Genomic DNA, 16,431 nt, shown 5'->3' with positions numbered 1-16,431 from the left:
AAGAGAGGAACAATCTAAAACAGGATTAACAAGCAATTAATATCCCCACCAATTATCAGAGAATATATAAGATAAGGTTTGGTAGGGGTGAAAAGAATGTTAAAAAAAACTCCACATCATATACATTAGGAGCATAGATATTACTAATACAACCATCTTAATGTATAATTTCCTAGAGGCAATGACTTAACAACCATATATATCTGAAATAACATTATGCTAAACAAAGGGAATACTTTGATAAGTATTGGAACCACCACCCCCCCACCCCCCCAGCTTTTAGCTTGAAAAGTACAATGAAAGTGTTGTCCCATCTAATGGAACATAAGACGAGAGTTACCACATCCATGAATGTGTGTTTCTTGTAAGAAAGTGAATGCAGTTTTAAGCTGTTTGACATGTGAGAATATTTTATCTTTTAATTGGATGGATCAGTCCATTCATGTTTTGATTAACAAAATTGAATAGATTAGCCATTATTAATAACTAATAGTGTGGCTTGATTGATACACATACTATTCAAGTCCCAAATATGAGCTTTGCAGTAGAAATGTGAAATGAAAACAAAATTGAAGATTGGCTGTGGAAGACCAGTGTTTTTAAAAGCTCCCAGTGCCGTAGACACATTATAAAAATATTTCTCTATTTCCCCTACCCTAATGCTTGAATCCCAAATCCAGAAAGCTGTTGAAAATAACAACACGCCCACCATAGATAAAATATAAACAAATACCTTCTTATTGATACCTTCTTAGCCTATGGGCTTCTAATGTAAATGTAATTAGAACAAAATTATATTTAGTCTTCAACCAAGCATAACAAGAAAAAATGATTTACAGTTTATCATGCAATTTTTAAATATGTGTAATTGTTTTCTATCTTAACTAATTATTGCTAAATAAAAATATGTATAAAATGAAAGTATACTTCTCAATATTCTTAAAAAAATAAAATAACTCAATGAATTGAATACCAAGAGAAACTCTTACAAAACTGCAATCCAAATGGATTAATCACTCCAGATATTATTATTAAAACAAATTAACAAAAAACCAATCTTCATCCAATGGACCTTGTATAGTAAGTGACAGAAACCTTAAAAATAACACTAATTAATCAGCCTCAGTCATGAAATAGCAGTTCACATAGAGTGTGATGTAGAAGGAAGATCATCAATACATTTCTCAGCCTCATCCACTTAACCGAACCACTTCTTATGACCCTTAAAAAAGTGTAATGCAGAGATGAGCAGGGCATATTAATGAAGGTTTAAAATCCTGATGATACAGTTCCGACATGATGTTTTTGTATTTGGCATGTTGATTCATTGCCTCAGGGCAGTAATTCTTGATGATCCTAATATGTTGACCACGATATTCAAGTTTCCTTCTTCATCAGGCTTCATGGATCAAATGATCCTTAGTTTGGTTATGATGTAATCGAAGAATGACAGATCACAGTTTCTGACCCATAGCCGGCTTGGGTGTTAAGGAACAATGTGGTCATTCAATGTCAGGTGGTGATGTGAGGAAACCTCTCCCAAATATATCACATTGCAGCTCTGAAAAAAAAATGTAAATTGCCCATTTTCAGTAGACTCAGGCAGGCCCAAAATAAATAGATTTTGCCTTCTTCGTCTGGTTTCCAGATCAATGACCCTCATCATTAACTTCAAATTAGTGTTGGTTAGATTGGAGCTTACATCTTCTAATTTTTTAACATGGTCACTCAATTTGTTTAAATTGAGCACTATAGATGACAACTGCTCACTGTGTTCTTGAACAAATCTGTTCAAGTTTGACTTCAATCTGGCCCAAGCTGTTTTTAAATTAGTCTTTAAATTCTTCCGTCAACGATTGTTTAAGATGGTTTCCGTAGTTAAGCTTATCAGCATTTCTTCTTTTTTTCCCTGCTTTAGCAGCTCTTGTAGACATTATAAAGCAATTTTTGGTGAGAGAGGCTGATAATGAAATGTACAGAACACTTTGGATGTTAAAAAAGGAAATTAAAAGTGAAGGAAAAATGAAAAGTCAGCAGGAGCAAGTAACACACACTGTTAATTCATCCCACAGCCTACCGGAAATCCAGATCTGCATTGTGGAATCTAACTGGAGCAAATCAGCTCCTTGGTTTTGATGACATTGAGTATGATGAGGTTGTTGTTAGTACACCATTCAGCCAGTTTTTAATCTCCATCCTGTATGCTGATGCATCGCCCCTTTTTATACAAACTACTATTGTGCTATTGTCAGCAAATTTGCAGATGGTATTGTTGATGTATTGATCCACACTGTCCCATCGGTGTAAAGTGAGTAGAGCAGGGGCCTAAGAATGCAGCCCTGTGGTGCTGCAGTACTGATGGTCATTCTGGAGATGTTCTTACCAATCTTTACCGATTAGGTCTGGAGGTGAGGAAATCCAGGATCCAATTACAAATGGTGTATTGAGGTATCAGTCAATTTATGATTCACATTTCCTGTTGCTTTACTAGAGTATGTCAGCTTTTATGTAAGAAGCACCCTGATTTAAAAGGGACAGTATTTACTATTGCTATTGTTGGTGACAATGGAAAAACTGCAAAAACAATAATGGATTACACTGCAGGCAAAACTATCTTTTTTTTTACGTGTAAGGAAACACAAAAGAATGACTGCTGTGATCATCTACCATTGATAATTATAATAAGTTTATTGTCATCGATTTACATATGCACCAAAATTCTTACTTGCTTCAGCCAAACAGGTACTTTTCAAAAAAAAAATCCAGTAGTATGTATTAAATTGCTACATGGAAAGAGATAATAAAAATAAAAGATAATAAATATTCACCATTACAATGACTTGCAGGAATTTAAATTTGCTCTCCATCTGCACCTGTGATCCACCAATGATCATTGGATTGTACACCCCTGGCTTTCCCTTCATAAAGTCTACAATTAGTTCCTTAGTTTTGGTGACATTGGATGAGAGGTTGTTGTTAGTGCACCATTCAGCCACATTTCTAATCTCCCTCCTGTAGACTGACTCATTGCCCATTCTTATACAGACCACTACTGTGGTATTGTCAACAAACTTGTAAATGGCATTGTTGTCATACTCTTCCACACTGACTTCTTAAAGTCTCTTCAGATTTCTTAAAAAGTAGAGCTATGCTGGCTTCAGGAGAGGTCCTCCAATTTGTGGACTCCCAGGAATATAATGTAAGATGCCTGCCTTGTACCTGTCCTGGCACCTATTGCATGCTGCAACTAGTGCTTTCGGAGCTCCAACCACCAAGCAGCAGATTTGCACACCACTCCATAAACTACATAAATGTAATGTACACAATGGTGTAAGCCTGCACATTCCAAACATGTTCCATTTTTGCTATACCCAATCCATCACAATCCTAATGATCTTGGGGAAATTTTCCTTTTGAGTGCAATTTTAATCTGTTTTCACTTCTTGCTATAAAATACAATGACCTATTAAATGCTTCATAGCCTTGAGGTGTTGTTATTAATATTCTGTGAACTGTATCCTTTTGCTCTTCAACATAAATTAGCCATCTCTTGTTTAAACCAGTTATTTTCCCAAAGTGTGCCATATTGCAAGAGCATTAAATTTTATCGGACACCCGTTTTGTCCGTGCCACCATTTTATCATTACCCTTTTCATTTTTCAATTATCTTCAGCATTATTTTGCTTTCATTGTGAGATTGTTTGCAAATTTGGTAAACATTCTTTTCAATCTGATGCACAAGACTCCTGAGCAACATCACAATTCACTTCCAACATTGAGTGAATGCTCTATGCCTTTTCGGTCTTATTACCATAAGTCTTTTTCTGTACCCAATAATCTGCTGATGTAGTTTTCACATTCTCATGATGCTCTAAAGTGCTTCACAATCAATGAGTTATTTTTAAAACATTGTCTTTATTATTTTGTTGGTCACCATAGCAGCAAATGTGAATTCCAGCAAAATGTAACACACACCAAGTCAGATAAATGACCGGACAAAATTATGGTTTTCCTTAAAAGACTCAGCATGAGTGGAGATTTTTACCTTACTCTGTGCCTGAATACACTGGATCACGAAGACTCAGGACAATAGTGGTTACTGGAAAGATCAGAGTGCAAGTCAATATAGAAATCTGTCTGTCTCCTCTCTGTTTAAATCAACGTAAGGAAGATGTGGTGGATTCCACGCAGGCATGGTCTCCACATAATTTTCAAAACTCTGCTGCACTGCCCAGACATCCAGCATATGTGGATATAGAACACAGAAAAAGTTCACCAATTTTCTCACAAAGAAGTGAATTTTAATAATATACGAAAAGCATACAGCAAAAGTTGCAATCTGACTGAGTTAAAACCTTGGTACAGGTATTTGGAAGAGACATCTCTTTCGCTCTCTGTAACTCCTGAATTAAGCTAATCTATTCACTTTATCTCATAGCTAAGATAGTCCAGCACATTTTAGTTGATGTTAATATTGTGACAAAAAAAAATCATTTGAATTGCAAAACCTGGGGCTAACACATTTTTTTTGCCAAAAAACAAATTTTATTGAATTGAACTGACACAGTTTCTGCTTGCAGTATCCTACCAGATAAAGTGCTCCATCTAGTGGCTCACTGCCAAATGATTCAGTGAACTTGACTGACAGAGGAATAAAATTTGTGTTCCATCCGGGAGGATGTGGATGCAACACCAGTTTCAAAATCCCGGGTACAGAAAAACTTTTTTTTATTTCCATATTAATTAAAGTTTTGAGGTTGTGCAAAATGATGAGCAAAAGGGTCAAAGATACTTCATGTGTATTTACAAAACTCTTCTGATACCTTTTGAGTAGAAGCTTCAAACCATTAAGCTAAACCACTAAATCAACAGATAGGAGTTCAGGGTGACAGAGATAGGAAGAGGTGAAACTGTGGAGGAATTTGAAAATGGTGAAAATTGTGATCGAGGTTTTGGCAACCCTTGAGACAATGGGCTCATGAGGGTATGGTTTTGTCAAGGCAATGTTGTGATTAACTTATGAAACATGAGATTTGACAATTACTGTTATCTAGCAGTGAATCAACAAAACACATTGTTGAGATAATTTATGGGCACCGACCATTTGCATTCTTAAAGTTTATGCCTATGTCCTTTATATTTGACATTCCATTCTGGGAAAAAAGACTGATTATCTACCCTATCTTTCTTCTTTCTTCTTTCTTCTTTGGCTTGGCTTCGCGGATGAAGATTTATGGAGGTGTATGTCCACGTCTGCTGCAGGCTCGTTGGTGATTGACAAGTCCGATACGGGATAGGCAGGCACGGTTGCAGCAGTTGCAAGGGAAAATTGGTTGGTTGGGGTTGGATGTTGGGTTTTTCCTTCTTTGTCTTTTGTCAGTGAGGTGGTCTCTGCGGTCTTCTTCAAAAAAGGTTGCTGCCCACCGAACTGTGAGGCGCCAAGATGCACGGTTGGAGGCAATATCAGCCCACTGGCGGTGATCAATGTGGCAGGCACCAAGAGATTACTTTAAGCAGTCCTTGTACCTCTTCTTTGGTGCACCTCTGTCTCGGTGGGCAGTGGAGAGCTCGCCATATAACACGATCTTGGGAAGGCGATGGTCCTCCATTCTGGAGACGTGACCCACCCAGCGCAGTTGGGTCTTCAGCAGCATGGATTCGATGCTTGCGTACTTTGCCAGCTCGAGTACTTCGATGCTGGTGATGAAGTCATTCCAATGAATGTTGAGGATGGAGCAGAGACAGCGCTGATGGAAGCATTCTAGGAGCCGTAGGTGATGCCGGTAGAGGACCCATGATTTGGACCCGAACAGGAGCATGGGTATGACAACAGCTCTGTACACGCTGATCTTTGTGTGTTCCTTCAGGTGGTTGTTTTTCCAGGCTCTTTTATGTAGTCTTCCAAAGGCGCTATTTGCCTTAGCGAGTCTGTTGTCTATCTGTTTGTCGATCCTTGCATGAGATGAAATGGTGCACCATTTCATAGAAACATAGAAAATAGGTGTAGGAATAGGCTACCCTATCTACTCCTCTCATAATTTCATATACTTTTTTTAAAGGTCACATGTCAGCCTCCAATGCACCAATGCTCCTGGCATTATATCGATTACTGTCTAATCAAGGCAACATTCTGGTGAACCACCTCTGTATTCTCTGCAAAATCAGGTTTTCCCTTTAAGGTTTCCTCCAAATTCCACCCACATCCCAAAAACAAGCAGGTCAGCCACAATTCAATAGGTTGTGGAAAGAATGGGGACTCAATGAGAATGTAGTGAGAATAAAACAATCAGAAAAATTAATGTAATGTAACTCAGTGACCCAAAGGATTTTGTCTATGCTGTATCTCTATTAACATTTCACAATGGCTCACCATTTAAACTGCCAACATTTTTGGGTTTTTTTATTAAAATGGGTAACCACACATTTTTCCACATCGTTTTCTGGGTGCCATGTTGTACATTCACTCAGCTTATCTCTGTCCTCTTAAAGCCTCTCTGTATCCTCGAGTCAAGTCAAGTCACCTTTATTTATCGTTCATACCATACTCGCACAGTAAAGACAAGATAGTGTTTCTCCAGGACCACAGAGCATATTTACATAAATATAGGTTAGAATTGAAGTTAAACACATTAAAATACTGAAATATTAAGACTTACAGAGTAAAGGTCCACAGTACTATCCACATATATTCTGGGAATTCAGAAGCCTGATGGCTTGGGGGATAAAAATGTTGCCCAATCTGGACGTAAGGGCCCTGAGAGGTAAGGTACCTCTTACCAGATGGCAGAAGGGGGAACAGTTTAAATGAGGGGTGTATGGAGTCCTTCACAATATTTATTGCCTTCCGCATGCATCAATTGTTGTAGACGCCCTTCATGGTAGAGTTACGAGCCCAGAGGACCCCAAAACCCAGCAACAGTAGGTATTCACCAAGACAAATGGTTACTTAAACAAAAGTTGTTTTTAATTATCTTTAAACATAAAAATAGAATCAAACTTTAACTTATCATTAACTTACTTAACCTAACTTAACCCCCTTCTAATTCTAAGCACAAGTGTATATAATGTGTGTGTAAGTTCAGAAAAGTTATTTTGTTCACAGTCCAATCTCACTTCTCATTCCTCCAAGTTCACTGGTTGCAGGCAATTCTTATACTGTGCACAGAATTTAACATTTATAAAGTTCACCAGGCTTTGGTGCTTGAAAGGTAAATGGTTACTGCTCAGGAACGTTTTTGTCAGTTTTCAGAGAGAGTTATTTGTTATTCAAGGACATCCATAACTGATGTACTTCCATCAGTCACCTCAGTGTCATCCTGATGAAACTTGCCCCTTCAGGGATGTCCAGATGATAACCTCTTTCTTTCAGGTAACCACAGATTTCCTTTTTGTTTCACTTATTCCAAGTGAAACATTAGACAGCCATTCCTCTCCTCTTGAATGAAGCACAAGGGCTTTGACTAGGCCGTCTTACAAATGGGCTTGCAATTTGTTCTATTCCACTCCCAGCTACTTCTGCTGGCTGTAACACTGTACGTGATCTCTCTCTCACTCACTTACTCACTCAGAGAGAAAGCCTGTTTGACTCTCTCTGCTTACAAAACCACATGACCCACTTACAGCAAGTTCTCCTTCCAGCCTTCCAGCGGCTCCAGCCTGCTCTTTCATCTGTTGCCTTTGATAAACAACAATCCATTAGTGGTCTCTTGAGCACGCTTCAAAGCTCTTGCAAAATCTGAAAGAAGTCACTCTGTCTAGCATTAACAGAGCTCCAGAATTTCAAATAATATCTGTTTTAAAGTGTTTGTATGTGACCTACCCTAACAAACCTTTCCCAATTTATCTCCCAAACACATATCAATATACTCTCTATACTCTGTCACAGTAGGAAGAGAGTCCTCCAGTGATCTTTTCTGCTGATTTCACTATACTCTGCAGGGTCTTTCGGTCTGAGAAAGTTCAGCTTCCAAACCAGGTGGTGATTCAGGAGCATAGGATGATCTCAATATGACCTCTGTAGAATCCAGTGAGGATAGAGGGTGGGACATGAACTTTCCTCAGACTTCGCTGCTGGGCTTTCTTGGCTATGGAGCTGATGTTAAGGGACCAGATGAGATTCTCTATCAAGTGCACTCCAAGGAATTTGATACTCTTTGATGACCTCAACGGTCGAGCTGTCAATGGTCAACGGAACATGGATCCACCTGGGCCCTCCTGAAGTCGACAACCATCTCTTTTTTTTAGCGTTCAGATACAGGTTGTTGGCTCTGCATCAGTCTGTTAGTGCCTGCATACCACCTCTGTATACTGACTCCTCATTCTTACTAATCAGGCCCCCCACAGTCATGTCATCAGCGAATTTGATTATATGGTTTGAGCTTTGTTTAAGCATCCAGCACTGGGGTGCCCCATGCTCAGTGTTATGGTCTTCGAGGTACTGTTTTCGATCCGTACTGCTTGAGGTATCCCCGACAGGAAGTCATGAATCTAATTGCAGATGGATTCTTCATCATTAATCACATTCCCAACTCATATTGCATCATGATCAAACTTGGAAATGGGGAATTTTGATCCCTCAGCCAAATGTGATAAGTATTGTGTATGGTTTGGGCCTGAATCTTAAACAGTGTCTGCCTTTACAGAGAGCTGGCTTCTTATTCAGTAAAACCTCTGGTATCCGGCACATTTTTACACTGATACTTCAAGCTTTTAATATGCCTCACCTACCTGTATAAACAGAATGAAAGTGGATTTGGAGTCATTTCAGATCTATCTTTTAGCCGCCAAGCAAGGTAGTATCAAAGGTGAAGTTGGGCGAGTGTAAAAGGGTAAGCCTGCTTACTGGGTCCAAATGGTAAAGGAATGTGATGTCCCACCTCTTTTGCTCCAGGAAGCTGGCTTGCTGTGTAAAAGGACTCACTGACCTGGTATTTCTTCTGTTCTGTGTGAACAAGCAAGCTGGCTTCCAGAGACAGGTCAAGTATAAGGCAATTATGTGGATTTTTAGTGTAAAAATAGTAATATAGAACGACATTTCTCCTTGCCCTGCACAATTTGATTGCTGAGACATTATTCCCTATACTGTTGTCTTATTTATTTGTGTATTTGTTACTATTGAACTTCCTGCTGTATCAGGTAGGTTGCCTGGAGAGGACACAAACGAAGCTTCATATTAAGAACAGGGATTTGCAGTCGAAGCTCTGAAGAGTAGGAGCAATGGAGACAGGGGGCTAGATCTACTCATGAGCAGAATAGGATTTGACTCTTCCATTGTAGCGCAGGTGGGATTCTGCAGAGTGGCACTCAGAATATCCAGAAGAAGGGTATTCAATTCAATTTGTCAACAACTCCAGATGGTGTCAAGCATTCTATGTTTGGCACCTCACCTTGTGCCTCAAAGGTTTAAATAATCAGTTTCTTCAGGATTTACTGTTGGGTATTTAAAAAAAAACCACTTGAGCATTGAGACAAACACTGACAAGGATTATTAATAGCTTTGTAAATGCAGCTAAAAGCACTGTGTTATAATTGAAAACATTAATTTACCACAGCTGAACAAGTATGTCATCTCTCTCTAAGGATAGAATCCCTTTCCTGTGTGCTTTTGCCTACGTCATTGAGTACAGGGATGAAAAATTAGCATTTGTGTTGAGGGTAGAGTCAAAGGTCTGATCTACCCATGTGGAGTAACCACAAAGCAGCACAAATGGTGCACTTGATATCATGTGAAAGCTCAAAGTTAATGCTCCAGGGGGAGAACAGAACTGTTTTGTAGTAAACACAACTAGTCTGTGGCTAAAGGCTTTCTAAATGACTGTAACTTTAAGTCATCAATTCAGAGGCAATAAAGATAGGAAGAATATGAAATGTTAAAACAAGACAAATATGCATATTTTCTTGATCTTCAATAATTTAAAATTCCAGGGCAGCTCAAAAGATTAATGTTTAATTAAAATGTAATTTAAAACAAATCTAGTGCTTTGTGAAACAGTTGTAGAAATCAGCCAAGAAGTTTTGTTGAAGTATTTTGATGATGGCATACAGATATTGATAAGCAAGAAAGATCCTCTGGCTCAATAGAACCCTTTGGCTCTGTGACAATGGGGCTCTGTGACAGATAGACATCCAAGTTTGCCAGTTACATCAATAGTCAGTTCACGAGTGGATCACTGTGCAAAGTGTCTTGAGAAAGCATTCAGACCCAAAACATTGATTGACCATTTATTCACATGCATGATGTCTGACCTGCTGAGTTCTTCAGCAATTCATTGTCTGCACTGTTTAAGATGACCGAGATATATAATTAATAGAATTGGCAGAAAATTACATCTCATTGAAGCTATTTTTTCAACTCGTAAAAATTAGTAATAAAAGCAAAAACATGAGTAGACATGGACTATAATTTTGCATTTGGTGTTCTTTTGCAAGAGCAATGCACAGTGCACTTCACTCAAGTCATGAGCTGCCATTATCACAGTAACTTTCAGTTTTCTGGTTGATTAATTATTCAACAAATTCTTTGACAGTCTTAGGAACTAGATTGGGTTTGGAAATTTCTGAGCTTCTGCATCAACTTAAATTGCTGTAGAGAGCTATCAATACCCGCTTGCCATAAATGAATAATCTGTGCCTAGATGGATACAAGGTCTATGACTGTCCACAGGGGGACTTGAATTAAAATCAAGGGCAAATGTAGTTCATATTGTGTCATAATTGATCTCTCTCTTTCCTCTCTATCATATTTCCTAATTGCTGCGCTGACTAAAGATCATAACTGTCACATTTACAAAAAAAAATTGAGACAGCAATTAGGAAAAATAATCTTTACCCAGGAATGTTATTACTGGAGGGAAAACATTATGGTTTTTCAAATGCAGCAGAATGCTGAGAGCTATGTTACATTGGCCAAAAGGGTTAGGTTAAAAGGAGGGGCAAAAGGTTTGAGAGAGCCGTGGTTTTCAAGGAATATTGGAAACTTGGTTCGAAGAAAAAGGGAGGTGTACATTAGATATAAGAAGCATGGAGTTAAGGAGATGTTTGAAAGATACATTGAATGTAAGAGGAATCTTAAGAGAGGAATTAGGAAAGCTAAAATAAGGTACGAGAAAACTATGGCAAAGCAGGGTGAAAACTAATCCAAAAGAGTTCTACAAATATGTTAATGGTAAGAGGAAAGCTAGAGACAAAATTGGTCCCTTAGAAAATCAGAGCGGAAAACTGTGTGTGGAGCCTAGAGAAATGGGGGAGATATTGAACAGTTTCTTTTCTTCGGTATTCACTAAGGAGAAGGATATTGGGAGATGTGAGGTAAAAAAAGCAAATTGAGTAAATATGGGGAATATAGAGATTACAAAAGGTGTAGTTTTAAGGCTTTTGAAGAATATAAAGGTGGATAAGTCTCCGGGACCAGATGGGATCTTCCCCAGGACATTGAGAGAAGTGAAGGAGGAAATAGCAGAGGCTCTGGCGGTAATTTTCCAAATGTCATTAGATATGGGGATAGTGCTGGAGGATTGGCGCATTGCGCATTGGTTCCGTTATTTAAAAACAGTTCAAGGAGGAAGCCTGGCAACTATCGGCCTGTAAGCTTGATGTCTGTGGTAGGTAAATTAATGGAGAAAATTCTTAGAGATAGTACTTATAAACATCTGGATAGACAGGGTCTGATCAGGAGCACTCAACATGGATTTGTGGGAGGAAGGTCATGTTTGACCAATCTGATTGAATTTTTTGAAGAGGTGACTAGGAATGTGGATGAGGGTAGCGCAGTGGATGTTGTCTATATGGACTTCAGTAAGGCCTTCGATAAGGTACCATATGGAAGGTTAGTTAGGAAGGTGCAGTCTTTAGTTATAAATTTTAAGATAGTCAAATGGATTGAACATTGGCTGAAAGGGAGAGGCCAGAGAGTGGTAGTGGATAATTGTCTGTCAGGTTGGAGGCCGGTGACCAGTGGTGTGCCTCAAGGATCTGTATTGGGCCCATTGTTGTTCGTTATATACATTAATGATCTAGATGATGGGGTGGTGAATTGGATTAGTAAATATGCAGATGATACTAAGATAGGTGGAATAGTGGATAATGAAGAAGGTTTTCAAGGATTGCAGAGGAATTTGGGCTGCTTAGAAAAGTGGGCTGAAAAATGGCAGATGGAATTTAATGCTGATAAGTGTGAGGTGCTTCATTTTGGTAAGAAGAATCAGAATAGGACATACGTGGTAAATGGGAGAGCATTGAGGAATACAGAAGAGCAGAAAGATTTAGGAGTGACGGTACATCGTTCCCTGAAGGTAGAAACTCACGTGAATAGGGTGGTGAAGAAGACTTTTAGTATGCTGGCCTTTATCAATCATTGCATGGAATATAGGAGTTGGGAGGTGATGTTGAGATTGTATAAGACGTTGGTGCGGCCTAATTTGGAGTTCTGTGTGCAGTTCTGGTCGCCTAATTATAGGAAGGATATAAACAGAGTGGAGAGAGTGCAGAGAAGGTTTACCAGAATGTTACCTGGGTTTAAGCATCTAGAGTATAGGGAGAGATTGGACAGATTAGGTCTTTATTCTTTGGAGCGTAGAAGGTTGAGAGGGGATTTGATAGAAGTATTTAAGATTATGAAAGGGATAGACAGAGTGGATGTGGATAGACTATTTCCGTTAAGAGGAGGAAAGATTAAAACAAGAGGACATGAGTTAAGAATTAAGGGGCAGAGGTTTAGAGGTAACATGAGGGGGAACTTCTTTACTCAGAGAGTGGTAGCCGTGTGGAATGATCTTCCGGGAGAAATAGTGGCGGCGGAGTCAATTGTATTATTTAAGAAAAGGTTGGACAGGTATATGGATGAGAAGAAGATGGAGGGTTATGGGCATTGTGCAGGGAGGTGGGACTAGAAAGGGGTGTTTGGTTCGGTGCGGACTAGAGGGCCTAATGGCCTGTTTCCGTGCTGTAATTGTTATGTTATATATGTTATATCATTGAGCAATATTGTTTAAAATGAAAGATTTAATTTTATACGTAAGTATAAATATGAAGTTGTACTCTGTGTTGAAATATGTTGTGTATACTGACATTATAACAATTACTACATTTCAAAAGTTCTTTAACTGCCTGTTAAAACCATGTGTTCCAAGAAGTAATTTCAAGCATTGGTAATCAAGTTAAATTCTCTTCCCACTTTTCAAGCTCATATGGTCTTCATTTCCCAAGTTTTTGTTGAGTCCAACAACATCTGGATCCTACAAATCTCATTTGATTTAAGACACTGGGCACAGCAGGTATATACCATTATTGACACATTATGAACTCACTCCATGCTTGACATGCTTATGTTAGGAGAACTGATTAATTAATGCAAGATGCTTCTTAATGATTATAATACCGTATCAACCATATACATAGATTCATTGAAATATAGGCAATAGGTGCAGGAGTTGATCATTCATCCTTTCAAATCTGCACCATCATTCAATATGATGTGGCTGATCATGCAACTTCAATGCAACATGAACTGGACTGTTGAAAACACAAGAACTAGGGTGTAAAGTGATGAAGGTAAAAGAAAAATCCTAGTTGATTGGTTGCCTCTTATACACATAATAACACAGGTGAAAGGTCCGGAAATGAACCAATTGGCCTCTCGAGCCTGCTCCCCCATTTAGTAAGATCATGGTTGATCCAATCTTGACCTTACCTCGACTTTCCTATCTCCGCATATGCTTTGACTCCTTTGTAATTAAGGTCTCCTGGGGTAGAGAATTGCAAAGAGGCTGGAACCCTCAAAGAAGATACTTCTCCTCATTGCTGTCACAAGTGAGCGGCCCATTATTTTGAAACCATATCCTCCCCGGTACCCCTTTTTTGTGAAACATCCTCCCCCGTAAGTTTCATGCTTGTTTTAATAAGATTCTAATGAATATAAGCAAATCCTGCTCCAACTTTCTTCATAAATCAACCCCTTCATACCAGCAATCAACTGATTGAACCTTCTCTATTCTAAACATAGAGGCCAAAGATGTGGCAGTGCTACTGTAACAGGTGTGATCCAACGGTATCCTGTGCAGTTATGTCAGGACATTTTATTACCTTTATTTTACATACTCATTAGAATAATGATCAACATTCCCCCCCCTTGCATTGGCCTTCCTCATACTTGTTGCACCTGTATGTTCATGTTCACTGGACCCTCAGATTGCATGCATTTCATTTATTTTTTTAAATCTCACTCCACTTAAGTAACAATTTGCTTTGTCTTTTTATCTTCCAGAGTAGCTAACTTTCTGTTTTCTCATATTACACTCCATCTACCAACTTCTTGCCTAGTCACATAATCTATCTCTATTTTTTGCAGCCTATTTATGTCCTCCACCTGTAGATTGCAAATAGTTGAAGGGCCAACACAGATCACTTTTACATCCCACTATTACTGATTCTTAATTCAATATTTACCCATCCATTCCCAACTCTCTATTTCTGTTAATTAGCAATTATCCTATCCAGGTTAATATATTACTGTTGGTCTCATGGTTATTTTGTACCATCATCTTTTATGTTGTACCTTGACTGAAAATCCAATACACTACATTTACCTTAATCAAAACTGTTAAGTTACATCTTCAAATAATGTGCAGCTCCTCACTTACTTCCTTCAGTTTACAGAAATGAAACAATTTCTTGTTTTGAAACTTGCTGAAAGTGAATTTCCCCTTCATTGTGTATTCTATTATATTAAAATGTGCCTGCTTGGATATTAGGGTACTTGCTCAATGTCCAATTTATCATTTGGGATGAGTTACCTATTTAAATGGCACTTGTGCTGTAAAGCACCCTTGATATTAGTTTGAAGTACTATTTTAATAAATAACACTATTCTCTCAAAGTAAATATTTCAGAAGTGCCCCTGTAAGCAAGTTAATTAATGGACCAAAACTAATAAAGGAAAGGGGAGTATACTTTCTCAATTGTAAAGGTAAAAGCAAGGGAATATGAGCATCTAAAAGAAGTTCAAGTTGAGCAGTCTCCAGTCACAGATAAAATGTGAAGTACAGGCTGAACCTCGGCACATTTTTTAATCTACCACCGTTAGTATAAACTCCATACAGACAGCACGGGACTCAAAACCCAGCTGTAAAGGTTGAATCTGCTGCAATCGGGACTTGGGTTCGAATCCCACTCTGTCTGTAAGGAGTTTGTACTAATGGAGGAAGAATCAACCTTTATAGCTCCAGTGATCGGGACCAGGGTTCGAGTCCTGGGCTGTCTGTATGGAGTTTGTACTAACATTGTAAAGGCGTTGCATTAACTGTGCTGCCCCATGGTATTATTTCCTGTTTTAAGCTTTGTCCTACCTTTGATATGTTTACATAGGGGGTCCCTTAGGGGTCAATTTCTGTTTTCATGCATTTTCTATGGTCTGGCAATGGCCAAGTCCTGATGTCACTGGATTAAAGAGGTACAACCTGTGCTACCAAATACTTACTGCCTTGGGAAATGTCTCAAATGATCTTGTTTGCACTGTCATTGCTCCATATTTATTTTTTGCTCTCTGGCTCCAGTTGTTGCTTTAATTTACAACAGTGCTGTAATTTCTCAGGTGTGTGCACTGGACAGAGCTGTATGATTCAAACACTGGATTTTAACCCTTTGATGTTTTGTTTTCACTGTGCAGCTCATGCAAGCTATTCCTGTTATTTATGTGTTTAAGCAAACTATTTGAATTGGCAATCCAGCATCTGCACAGGATATTATATTAAAAAAATCTAATATGGCTCCTACATTGGACTGGGTATATATTTCACCTGCAAAACTGTATTGTATTTTTCACACCATTAGAAATATTGGGAGTAATATCATATGTAATTTAAAAAAAGCAAAATTTGATCCACATTTAGCTGAGTATCATGAATGATAAAGAGGTTTACCTGATTGCCAGCCCTAATCACCATCTTAACTTTCAACCCAAGTTTCACTGCCGCAACCACAAGGACATCTTTGACAGCACATCACAAATTTAGACGGTCTTGGACAACTAGCACATTGGAACTCCTCTTGAAGTTGCATACCACCCTAATTAGAAATATATAATATTCTATTGTAAGATAGGGGAAATAAATTTACAGGATTTTATCTGTAAATGGAATTCTAAATTATTGGTAGGAAATAGGAAAACAACTATTTTGTAATATCTGATTGAAATATGGATTAATATTGACAATGAAATAGTTATGAAAGGTTTAATATCTCGAAAAATCTCCCTCTGTCAAAATAGACATTCATTCCATTTTCAATGGATAATCAATTTTTGAAGACTTGGATGCAGATGGGTATTAAGAGGATTGAGATTGTTTTAGAAGATTGAAATTATTTTGAGAATGGGAAATGTATAACATTTGAACAAGTGAAGAATAAATTTAATGAGCCGAACAATACTTTATTTTG

The 16,431-nt window shown here is 38.3% G+C and overlaps 1 long non-coding RNA gene across 1 annotated transcript in view; it reads right to left on the bottom strand.

Moving 5' to 3' along the window:
• The window catches only part of LOC138751546 (uncharacterized), a 49,706-nt gene that overhangs the window by 11,861 nt on the left and 21,414 nt on the right, over positions 1–16,431 (bottom strand). Inside the window, exon 4 of the long non-coding RNA XR_011350037.1 lies at positions 15,915–16,059. This is a non-coding gene — a long non-coding RNA (uncharacterized lncRNA). The remainder of the gene's footprint in view (positions 1–15,914; positions 16,060–16,431) is intronic.

The sequence above is a fragment of the Narcine bancroftii genome, chromosome 1, assembly GCF_036971445.1.
Source record: "Narcine bancroftii isolate sNarBan1 chromosome 1, sNarBan1.hap1, whole genome shotgun sequence".
Lineage (NCBI taxonomy): Eukaryota > Metazoa > Chordata > Chondrichthyes > Torpediniformes > Narcinidae > Narcine > Narcine bancroftii.
Note: the sequence above shows the minus strand (reverse complement) of the source record. Positions and strands in the feature narration are given on the sequence as shown.